Source organism: Triticum aestivum, chromosome 1A, assembly GCF_018294505.1.
Source record: "Triticum aestivum cultivar Chinese Spring chromosome 1A, IWGSC CS RefSeq v2.1, whole genome shotgun sequence".
Classification (NCBI taxonomy): Eukaryota; Viridiplantae; Streptophyta; class Magnoliopsida; order Poales; family Poaceae; genus Triticum; species Triticum aestivum.
This window is the reverse complement of record NC_057794.1, coordinates 177484714-177494994: the sequence shown is the minus strand read 5'-3', so window position 1 is coordinate 177494994 and position 10281 is coordinate 177484714. Positions and strand designations below refer to the sequence as shown.

General features: G+C 44.7%; 1 long non-coding RNA gene across 1 annotated transcript; it reads left to right on the top strand.

Moving 5' to 3' along the window:
* Positions 1-267: 267 nt before the first annotated feature.
* Positions 268-3030, top strand: LOC123111105 (uncharacterized). Its single transcript, XR_006454140.1, has 4 exons — positions 268-533; positions 1253-1382; positions 1846-1991; positions 2596-3030. It is a non-coding gene; the product is annotated as an uncharacterized lncRNA (long non-coding RNA).
* Positions 3031-10281: the final 7251 nt, after the last annotated feature.

Sequence of the window (10281 nt, the reverse complement as noted above, 5' to 3'; positions counted from 1 at the left end):
ACTAGGAAAATGCTTATACATAGAAGTTTACTAGTAGCGTTTGTTTGGGCCCCCACGTTACTGGTAATTACCAGTAGCGCTGGGTACAAAGCACGCTACTGGTATGGCTTATCAGTAGCGTTGGTTTCTTTTGAGCACGCTATTAGTAAATATTCTCGATCGTGCCCCGCGGACAAGTGGTGGTAGTAGCGAGGGTTTGCTGGGCCGCGCTAGCACTAGAAACATAGTCGTAGCGCGGGTCACGTTATGCCCTACAACTAGCCCAGCACATCGAGACAACCAACCCAGCCCAGCGAACAGCCTCCATCGTTCCCTTATTTTCTCCTCTGCCTCCCGCGAACCCTCGCCGCCTCCACCAACGCCGGGCGATTCCGGCTACTTCCGGCAGCCCTCGCCGAAGCGCAGCACACCCACGAGCTCTCCTCGCGACGGTTCTTCCTTCCCTCTGGCAAAATCTGCTCCTCGCGGCAGCAAGCGCTCGCGCACGACCCCTCTTCGCGGCTAGGGTTTCGGCTGCGTTCAACTCCGGCGCGGTGAGATCTCATCTTCTCTCGATTCATGCCCTCTCCTCTCCCCTTCTTCCTTCTCTCCCTGCCCTTTTTTCCCTTCTGTTCCACTACTTTCCTTCCTCCGTGCAATACTGCTCGCAACCTGTTTGTGTTTATGCCTAGCAGCCTTTTTTTCCTTCTGTTCCACTACGTTCCTTCCTCGTGCACAACCTATTTATGCTTATGCAAAGGTGAAATATCGAATGGTTATGAAGTTGTGATAAAATGATTTAAATAGCAAGAGTTTTAAAACAGAGGAAAGGTGGAAAGGGCCTGGTATGCTTTTTCAGAGCAGAAATATACAATTAGACTTGTTGAGCACTATTACTCCAATCAATTAGACATGGATGTCTTTCTATATCGGCTTCTGTCTTCATTACAGAGTTCAGCTCATTAGCAAATAATAACATTTAGTTGGACGCAGCTCGTGCAAGGACACTATATTTAGTTGAAGTTCCTTGATGTGCGAGATGCAAAGATTTTAGAACAATTCGAAAGAATTACTGCTGTAAAAAATCAGGCAGCTCTATTTGTATTCGTTGGGAGGAGTAATTTCACTGCATTCACATACTGGAGAGTAAAATAATGAAAAGCTTCCTTGAGTGATGACCGATGAAAAGATTTTAGTACATAAAAAAATGACAAAACTAGCTTCAGGACGAGCAGCAGGTTTGCTAACATTTGATCTCTGTTGTGCATTGCAGGTTTGCTACTTAATTTTCAAAAAATCATGCGTTTGTATCACCATCCTATGGAACCACGAAGCCGGATCCAATGATTTCAGAGAACATTTACTATGTTTATGGATCACTACATGTGATCTGCTAGAACAAGGTGAGATCCTTTTTCAGTAACCATTTCATTTGAAGAGACATCATGCTTTTCCGAATATAACTGAACATCTAAAGCAGCCGACTCCAGGGTCTGCTAAGGTTCTATTTTAATCATACGATGAGCAAGGGGTCCGCAACATAGTCACATAATTACAAATCTGAAGCACCATTTAGTATGTTGGCTAGTAGATGAATCAGAACTAGGCACTTTTATCTGTTGCGAATAATTTAAATATATTTTTAGTGATCTTGTGTGCATTTATAAAAAATCTTAAGGTGGTCATGATTAGGCTGACCAGTAGGCTTTTCTTCTGTGTGAACAGAAGGAAGATGGTACCTATAGAACCAACGTAATCAATTCTTTATGTACATTTATAGAAAGAAAACAGAATAGATATAAGACGTTTTTGCACTTGACAAATCTATATTTTTTCTTATATAACTATTCTCTACACTTTTCATAGCTACCGAAGCACTAGAACTGCTCTCTTTGATGGCATTGAAGAAAGTGGAATACGAGCACCGGCTTATTCTTCACGTGAGATAGATGAACATGAGAATGAGCAAGCTATGGATCGATTGTAGAGATCGAGTCAGCATTCTCAAGAGGGTTAGTGCCACATAATGATTGAATATCCGAATGCTCCATCTTTGTTTTATGTAAAGAGTTGGTGTTTTCACATATTGATTGTGCTTGTTTATATTCTAAAAAAATTTGATTGTGCATGTTTATCTTTTAACTGTATCGCTTAGCTAAGATCATAAGAATATATTTGTAGTTGTACGTTTTCTAAAAATGATATCTTTTCCTCGCAAAACGAAGAGATGATCAACTTTAGGAATTGCAACTTTATCCATGGTAACCATGTGCATTACTGGACCATTTAGTTTGAATAGCCAGTGAGGAATTAAGCATGTATTTTTGGCATGAGCCCCTTTAAATTGCTAGATGAGAAGGAATCTTAACTTAATGAGCGTGAATTGTAATATATTATTTGGTTGAACTGATGCAATTTGCTGATGCCCTCTTGCTTGCTTGCTTGCGAATGACCTGGGAATTATTTCTACTTGGTGCACAGCCTTTGCTTGTTGCAATTTGCCTCAAAAGCTTGTATTCAGAATCTATAACAAGATTTCGTACTGCCTTGGAATTCCTTATCCCCTTTTACTTGTGGTCATGCCTAGCAATATCTTGGTTCATTGTTTAATTCCAGGATTTGTGAGTTCGTAGTAGGGAACACATGGACACGAAGCTGCGGCGGCGACGATGATGATATCAACATGGGGCTGCAGCGGCGACGATGACGACGACGAGATCGACATCGTCACGGGGCTGCGGCGGCGGCGACGATGACGACGACAAGATCGACATCGTCACGGGGCTGCGGCGGCGACGACGACGACGGCATCCTCACGGTGATGCGGCGGCGGCGATGATGACGACATCAACACCATCAAACACGGGCTTGTGGAGGCGCCGGCGATGATGACCTATAGGTGTGGTGTATATTGTATATATATATAAATATGTATGTATTAATTATCTATAGTAGATGTGTATGATTGACTGTATGCATAAAATGTGCGTATTATAAAATGCATGTATGTGAGTACTATGAAATGTATGTCTACACTGGAATAGGTAGATTTTTATATTTTTTAAATCTTAATTAGTTACTAGTAGTGGGGGTGTATCATAGAAGCGCTACTACTATCATCCTTTACCAGTAGCGGTTGTTTCAAAACAAGCGCTACTGCTATCATCATTTACCAGTAGCGCGGGGTAAAAATGCGCTACTGCTAAAAAATAGCTGTAGCTGTAGCACCATAGCAGTAGCGTATGTAAAAAACCCACGCTACTGGTAGTGTTTTTCCTAGTAGTGTGGTGTCGTTGGAGGTGTAGGAACGTCCATGGGGATGATTATGGGATGCTCCACATCATCTCCCCTCCCTTGGGGAAGATCCGACCTCTGATCGAAATCCTGATCACCATGGTTGGGCGAGAGATCTTTGACGTTGAAGATGTCGCTCACGGAGTACTTGTCGCGTGGGATGTCGATCTTGTAGGCATTCTTGTTGTAGCGTTCGAGCACCTTGAAAGGTCCATCCGCTCGTGGCCGAAGTTTGGACTTGCATTCGTTGGGGAAGCGCTCCTTGCGAAGGTGGATCCACACAAGATCTCCGATGTTGAACACCATGGGGTGCTTGTTGATTTTGCGCTTGGTCGCAAGTCGTTGTACTTGGCACTCGATGGTTTGCCTTGTATCTTCATGCACCTTCTTGAGATGGTTCACGCGTGCACTTGCGTCCATATTGATGCGCTCTTGTAGTGGGAGAGGGAGAATGTCCAACGGGGACAAAGGGTTGAATCCGTAGACGACCTTGAAGGGGGACTTGCCGGTTGTTGAGTGTCTTGCGCGGTTGTAGGCGAAATCGGCGATAGGTAGACACTCCTCACACTCCTTGATGTTATTCTTGATGAGTACTCGAAGTAGAGCGGAGAGTGTGCGGTTGTTCACCTCCGTTTGGTCGTCGGTTTGAGGATGGTATGCCGTGGAGAAGAGTAGCTTGATTTCGAGCTTGGCGCATAGGATCTTCCAAAAGTAGCTTAGGAACTAGACGTCGCGGTCCGAGACAATCATCTTTGGCACTCCATGAAGACGTAATATTTCCCTATAAAAGAGATTAGCAACATGTGAAGCATCGTCTGTCTTGTTGCAAGCAATGAAATGTGCCATCTTAGAGAAACGGTCCACAACGACAAATACCGAATCCTTTCCATTGCGAGTCCTACGCAATCCAAGTACAAAATCCATGGTAATATCTTCCCATGGTTGGTATGGAATTGGTAGAGGCATGTAAAGGCCATGGGATTGTTCTTTAGACTTTTCTTTTCGACATGTAGAGCATCGGTTGGTGAAGCGGTTGACGTCAGGAAACATCTTGAGCCAATAGTAGTTCTTGGAGAGCGTAGCGGAAGTCTTGTCGCGTCCAAAATGTCCCATTAAGCCTCCTCCATGAGATTCCTGTAAAAGCAACAAACGAAGAGAAGACTCGGGGATGCAAAGCTTGTTAGCTCTCATAAGATATCCATCTTTGATGTAATAGCGTTCCCAAGATGTATGTGTCAAACATTTGGCATAAGGAGTAACAAAAGTAGGATCATGCTCATACAAGTCTTTTATGTGGTCAAAGCCAATGACATTCAAGTCAAGTTCAGTAACAAGCATGCATATGCGGGAAAGGGAATCCGCCACAATATTTTCCTTACCGTTAATGTACTTGATGACATAAGGAAAAGACTCAATAAATTCACTCCATTTAGCATGACGCTTGTTGAACTTGGTTTGGCCCTTAAGGTACTTGAGCGTTTCATGATCGGTATGAATGATAAAGTCATGAGGGTGAAGATAATGCTCCCATTCATGCAAAACACAGACTAAATCATATAACTCTTTGTCATAGATGGGGTAATTGAGTTGCGCTCCAGAAAGTTTCTCACTAAAGTAAGCTATGGGGCACTTCTCTTGCGTTAACACACCTCCTATGCCATTACCGCTAGCATCGCAATGAATCTCAAAGGGTTTGTCAAAATTCGGTAATGCAAGCACGGGAGCATGAGTAAGCAAATTCTCAAGCTCATTGAAAGCGGTATCTTGAGATGGTCCCCAAACAAAAGGCGCATTCTTCTTGCTCAAAGCATGCAAAGGTGAAGCAATGGTGCTAAAATCTTTCACAAAGCGACGATAGAAACCCGCAAGGCCAAGAAAGCTACGCACTTGTTGCAAATTGGTTGGTTGTGGCCAAGTCTTAATAGCATTGATCTTGGACTCATCAACATGAACACCCTTAGAAGATACAAAAAAACCCAAGAAAATGAGCTTATCAACGCCAAAAAGGCATTCCTCCATATTAGCATAGAGATGCTCTTTTCGAAGAGTTTGTAAAATGGTTTGGACATGGGTGACATCCTCTTTGAGAGACTTGCTAAAAACAAGGATATCATCGAAGTAGACCACAACAAACACACCAATGTAAGGGCGAAAGACATGATTCATAAGACGCATAAAAGTACCCGGTGCTTTCGATAGACCCATAGGCATGACTAACCAATCATACAAGCCAAACATGGTTTTGAAAGTGGTTTCCCATTCATCACCCTCGTGTATGCGGATTTGATAGTAACCACTCTTAAGATCAATTTTGGAAAATATAATGGCACCACTAAGTTCATCAAGCATATCGTCAAGGTGTGGAATGGGATACCTATGACGAACGGTGATAGCATTGATAGGTCTACAATCGGAGCACATGCGAAAGCTACCGTCTCGTTTTGGCACAAGAATGACCGGGACGGCACAAGGGCTCAAACCTTCACGCACATGTCCATGGTCTATGAGATGCTTTACTTGCCTTTGTATTTCTTTGGTTTCTTCAGGGTTGACGCGGTAGGGAGGTTTGTCCGGAAGAGGTGCTCCGAGGATGAGGTTGATGCGGTGCTCGATGCCTCGTAGTGGAGGTAGTCCCGGAGGTAGCTCACCGGGGAAAACATCGTGAAATTCCTGCAAACGAGAAGATAACACTAAAGGTAGAGTGTGAGAGGTGTTAGCTTGTGTTTCATTGTCCTTGCACAAAAGGACGTAGTGTAGGACACTAGATGGGTTCTCACACACTCCTCTTATATCACTTTTGGTGGAAAATAGGACCAAGTTTTTCTTTTCGCTCATCGTGGAGGCGCTCGATTTGGGCTTGTGGCACTCACTCTCTTTTTGCTGGCTCGCTCTCTCACTATTATCTCCACGATGGGTGGCTTGCGTGTCGGTGATCACTTGGCATCGAAGGACGTACTCCTTTCCCTTCATCTTGAAGATGTAGTGGTTCGTTCGGCCGTTGTGGATGACTCCTCTACCAAATTGCCATGGGCATTCAAGGAGAAGGTGGCAAACGGTCATTGGAATGACGTCACACTCCAAAGTGTTTTCATAGGCACCAATTTTGAAGGAGACTTGTACTCGATACTCGACTTGGATAGTGCCAGAGTCGCTAAGCCATTGCAGTTTGTATGGATGTGGGTGCTTCTTCTTGGGCAATTGGAGCTTGGAGCAAAGTTCGTCACTTGCAAGACTATGACAACTCCATCCATCGATGATGACCTTGATGGATCTTCCATTGATGCCGGCCTTGGTGTGGAATATGTGGCATCTTTGGTCTTCGTCTTGGTGATGTTGGAGAGTCAAGACCTTGGAGACAACAAGAGCGGAACTTGAATCTTCATCACAAAAGACTTGTTCCACTTCATCGTTCACTTGCTGTTGCATGGCGACTTGCTCAAGAGCGTCCATTTCTCCTTCACTCATCGAGTCGTAGGTGCCGTCGTCGTTGAGGATCATGGTCCGCTTTTTGGTGCACTCATAGGACTTGTGGCCTCGACCTCCGCATGTGAAGCATTTGAAGGAACTCGTCTTGACGGTCTCATTGGTCGGAGTGGATGATGATGAAGCTCTCGGCTTGAAGTTGCTTGTAGTAGGAGGATGACTTGGAGTTGAAGAAGCTTTCTTGGAACTCGACTTGTCGATGTTGCTTGTAGAAGGCTTAGTAGACGGTGTTGGAGTCGTTGAAGCTTGGGTTTTGGAGAAGCCGTAGGACTTGGATGAGAACTTGGCATACTTGAAATCGTCTTGCACTTGATGTTCCACTTTTGTAGCTTGATGCACAAGCTCGATGAGGTTTGAGTATGGTTGGAAGTCGGCGATCTTCTTGATAGGATGGTTGAGTCAATTCAAGAAACGTGCCATAGTTTGCTCATCATCTTCCATGACGTTGGCTCTTATCATGGCAATCTCCATCTCCTTGTAGTACTCTTCAACGCTCTTGGTTCCTTGCTTGAGTAGTTGGAGTTTCTTGAAGAGGTCGCAATTGTAGTAGGTAGGCACAATGCGTGCTCTCATGACATCCTTCATTTGCACCTAAGTAGTGATGGGTGTTTCACCTCTTCTGTCTCGGCGCTCGATAACTTGTTCCCACCAAAGGAGGACATAGTCTTGGAACTCAAGTGATGCCATCATGATCTTCTTATCTTCTTCATAGTTGTGCAAACGGAAGATTTTGTCGACCTTCAATGCCCATGAAAGATACTCTTCAGGATCGTTGCTTCCATTAAACTTGGGCATGGTGAACTTGAGCTTGCTGTAGCATTGCTCTTCATTGTGTTGGGGTCGGGGATGATGACGTCCATGTTGTTGATGATTGTCAAGCTCGTGTTGCTCTTGGTGAGGAGGGTTGTCAACCTCTTGTTGCTCTTGTCGTGGAGGATTTCCATTGTCTTCATGCCCTTGATGAACTTGAGGTTCTTGTCGAGCTTGTGGAGGAGCTTGTCAAGCTCGAGGAGGAACTTGAGGAACTTGATGATGCATGCAAGCTTGAAATCTTCGTTCGTTAGCTTCTTCGGAAAGTGCTTCTTCATGTTCATGAGCTTGTCGGCCTCGGTTGGCTATGGCGCGACTTGCATCTTGGAGGGCTTGTTGCGCCTCAAGTGCTTGAGCATATCGCAATTGTTTCTCTTGACGTTGTGCATCGGCATCTTGTGCTTCTTGGTGTAGACGCGCTCGCTCTTCCTCTTCATGTTGGCGTTGTCGTTTCCATTCTTGTGCTAGCACAAAAGCCTCTTGGGTTTGACGTTGTCGGTGCTCTTGAGAGTTGGTGTCGCGTAGAGGATTGAGGCTTGCTTGACGACCATTGTGCACGGCACATCGAAGAGTCTTCGATGTCGGTGTACTTGAGCCAGAGAGGGTGAAGTTGGAGTGTCGACTTGAGCGGCTCCTTCTTGATGAAGACGAAGTGGAAGAAGATCGGTTCAGCAACAAAGTGCGAATCTCGTCCATTCTTGCGTCGTTCTCTTGCTTGTGATCGTCGAGCTTGTGGTCGAAGTAGTCCCTTGTACGTTGCTCGGAGAGTCGCAAGTCGGCGGTGAGATTGTCGATGCGTTCACTCATTGCTTGTTGCTCTTGATGCAAAGCACGTTGTGCACCAATGAGGTGGCTCTTGGTGACGTAGGAGTTCATGTCGTCGTCATACTCAATGAAGAGTGGGTTGGTAGAAGTACTTGGCCTATCCATTACTCCAAGGGAAAAATGTGAGTGGTAGAAAGAGAAGAATGAATACCAAATGTACCTTGACCGAAGTTGAAAGTGGATCAATGACCACTCCAATGTGAACAAGGAAATAGCACAATTTGTACCAATTATTGTCGGTTTCTCACACCTACACAAGTAGAAGCTTATGGTGGAGCTTGGTTAGGATGGTGGCACAAAATTTGATGCAACTGTAAGTGATCTTCAATAATGTTGGAAAAGATTCGCAAGATTGCAATGCAACAAGTAGACCAAGCAATATAAGGTACACGGAAACACACACGCAAAAAGATAAGTGGGGTCGTGCAACCAAGGATGAGCCAAAATGTGGAATCCACAAAAATGCTCTTGTTGCACAACACTAGAGAGACGCTAGCACGATTGCACAATAGGCGGATACAAAGACTTGTGCACAACCTACTAAGCAAAAATGCAAGGACTTCTATCCCAAGTATGCTCTATGCTAAGATATGATCCAAGATGATCTAGTATGACAATCTTAATGTTGTATGATGCTATGGTTCTTGCTTAAAATCTCTTTGCTTATCTTTCCCTTTTGCTTAAAAGCTTGTCTGGATGTTTGTTGTTTGAGCTCTTTTCTCATGCAATGCTTCACGAACCAAGATAGCAATTGTGTATGCGATGACAACCTTGTGACACAAGAGATGATACCAAGATATGCAACAATGATGTATGTATGCTATGGGAAGTATGATCACTAATGTGCAGAAGTCTTGTTGCCGGCAATACTCAACGGCTAGTCTTCGAAGTGTAAGCGACGCAAAGGAGTAAGGCTATGATCGCTATCAATGTAATGGCAAGAGTGATATGTCCAATACCAAGGCAAGGTTACCATTTCTTTGGTTCTTCGTCTGTACGCAAGAACGAATGCTGGTGATCGAATGAGTATGATGAATACCAACATGTAGTCGAGGTGGTCGTTGTTGATGACGCGTCCGTGCCGAAGATGAGCGGCGGTGATGTTGATGTCGAACTGTACCTAAATAGCCAAAACACAAGTAGGACATGTTTCCGCAATCAAATTCTCAAAGCAAAATTGGACAAAAATTGTCAGAATTGGAAGTGGTAAGCGATGGTGGTGGTATGCGGAAGTGGTGGTGGTATGCGGAAGTATATGTGGGCACCGCAACAAAATTTGGCGAAATATGGACGGAAAACGGGCGGTGGAGAGGAAGTGGTGGTGCCAGGGGACGGATGTCCAGGCCTAATGGTCGGATGTCCGGGCTATCGGGCCGGATGTCCGGGCTCGAGATCCGGGGATGAACGTGATGAGCACCGCGTGGAGAGGTCAAATCTGGGCAAAATTCGGAGAAATTTGCAGATGGAAATTGGGGGAAAAGTGGATGGAAATCTAGATCTACCTGCAACACACGAAATCCGCGGATCAAATCCAACAAAACTTCATCACACCAACAAATCACAAAATAAATTGGCGCTATTTTTGTGGGGAATTTTTGAATTAGAGATAAAATCAACAAAAACTAGGCTAGCAACACAATGGGGAGGCTCTGAAATCGTGATCAACGAGGCTCTTGATACCAAGATGATGTAGGGTAGAACCCTAATCGCCCGATCTTTCATGAAAGGAGCGGATCCCGAGAAGAACACAAGGAACACGAGGGGGAAAACGAGGTAAAACACGAGAGGAAACACTAAACGAACACGAATAAGTCACGCAAGTTCTAGATCCTCGAATACATAAGAGAAGATACACGATCCACAATCAACTAGGGACGATACAAGGGTAGC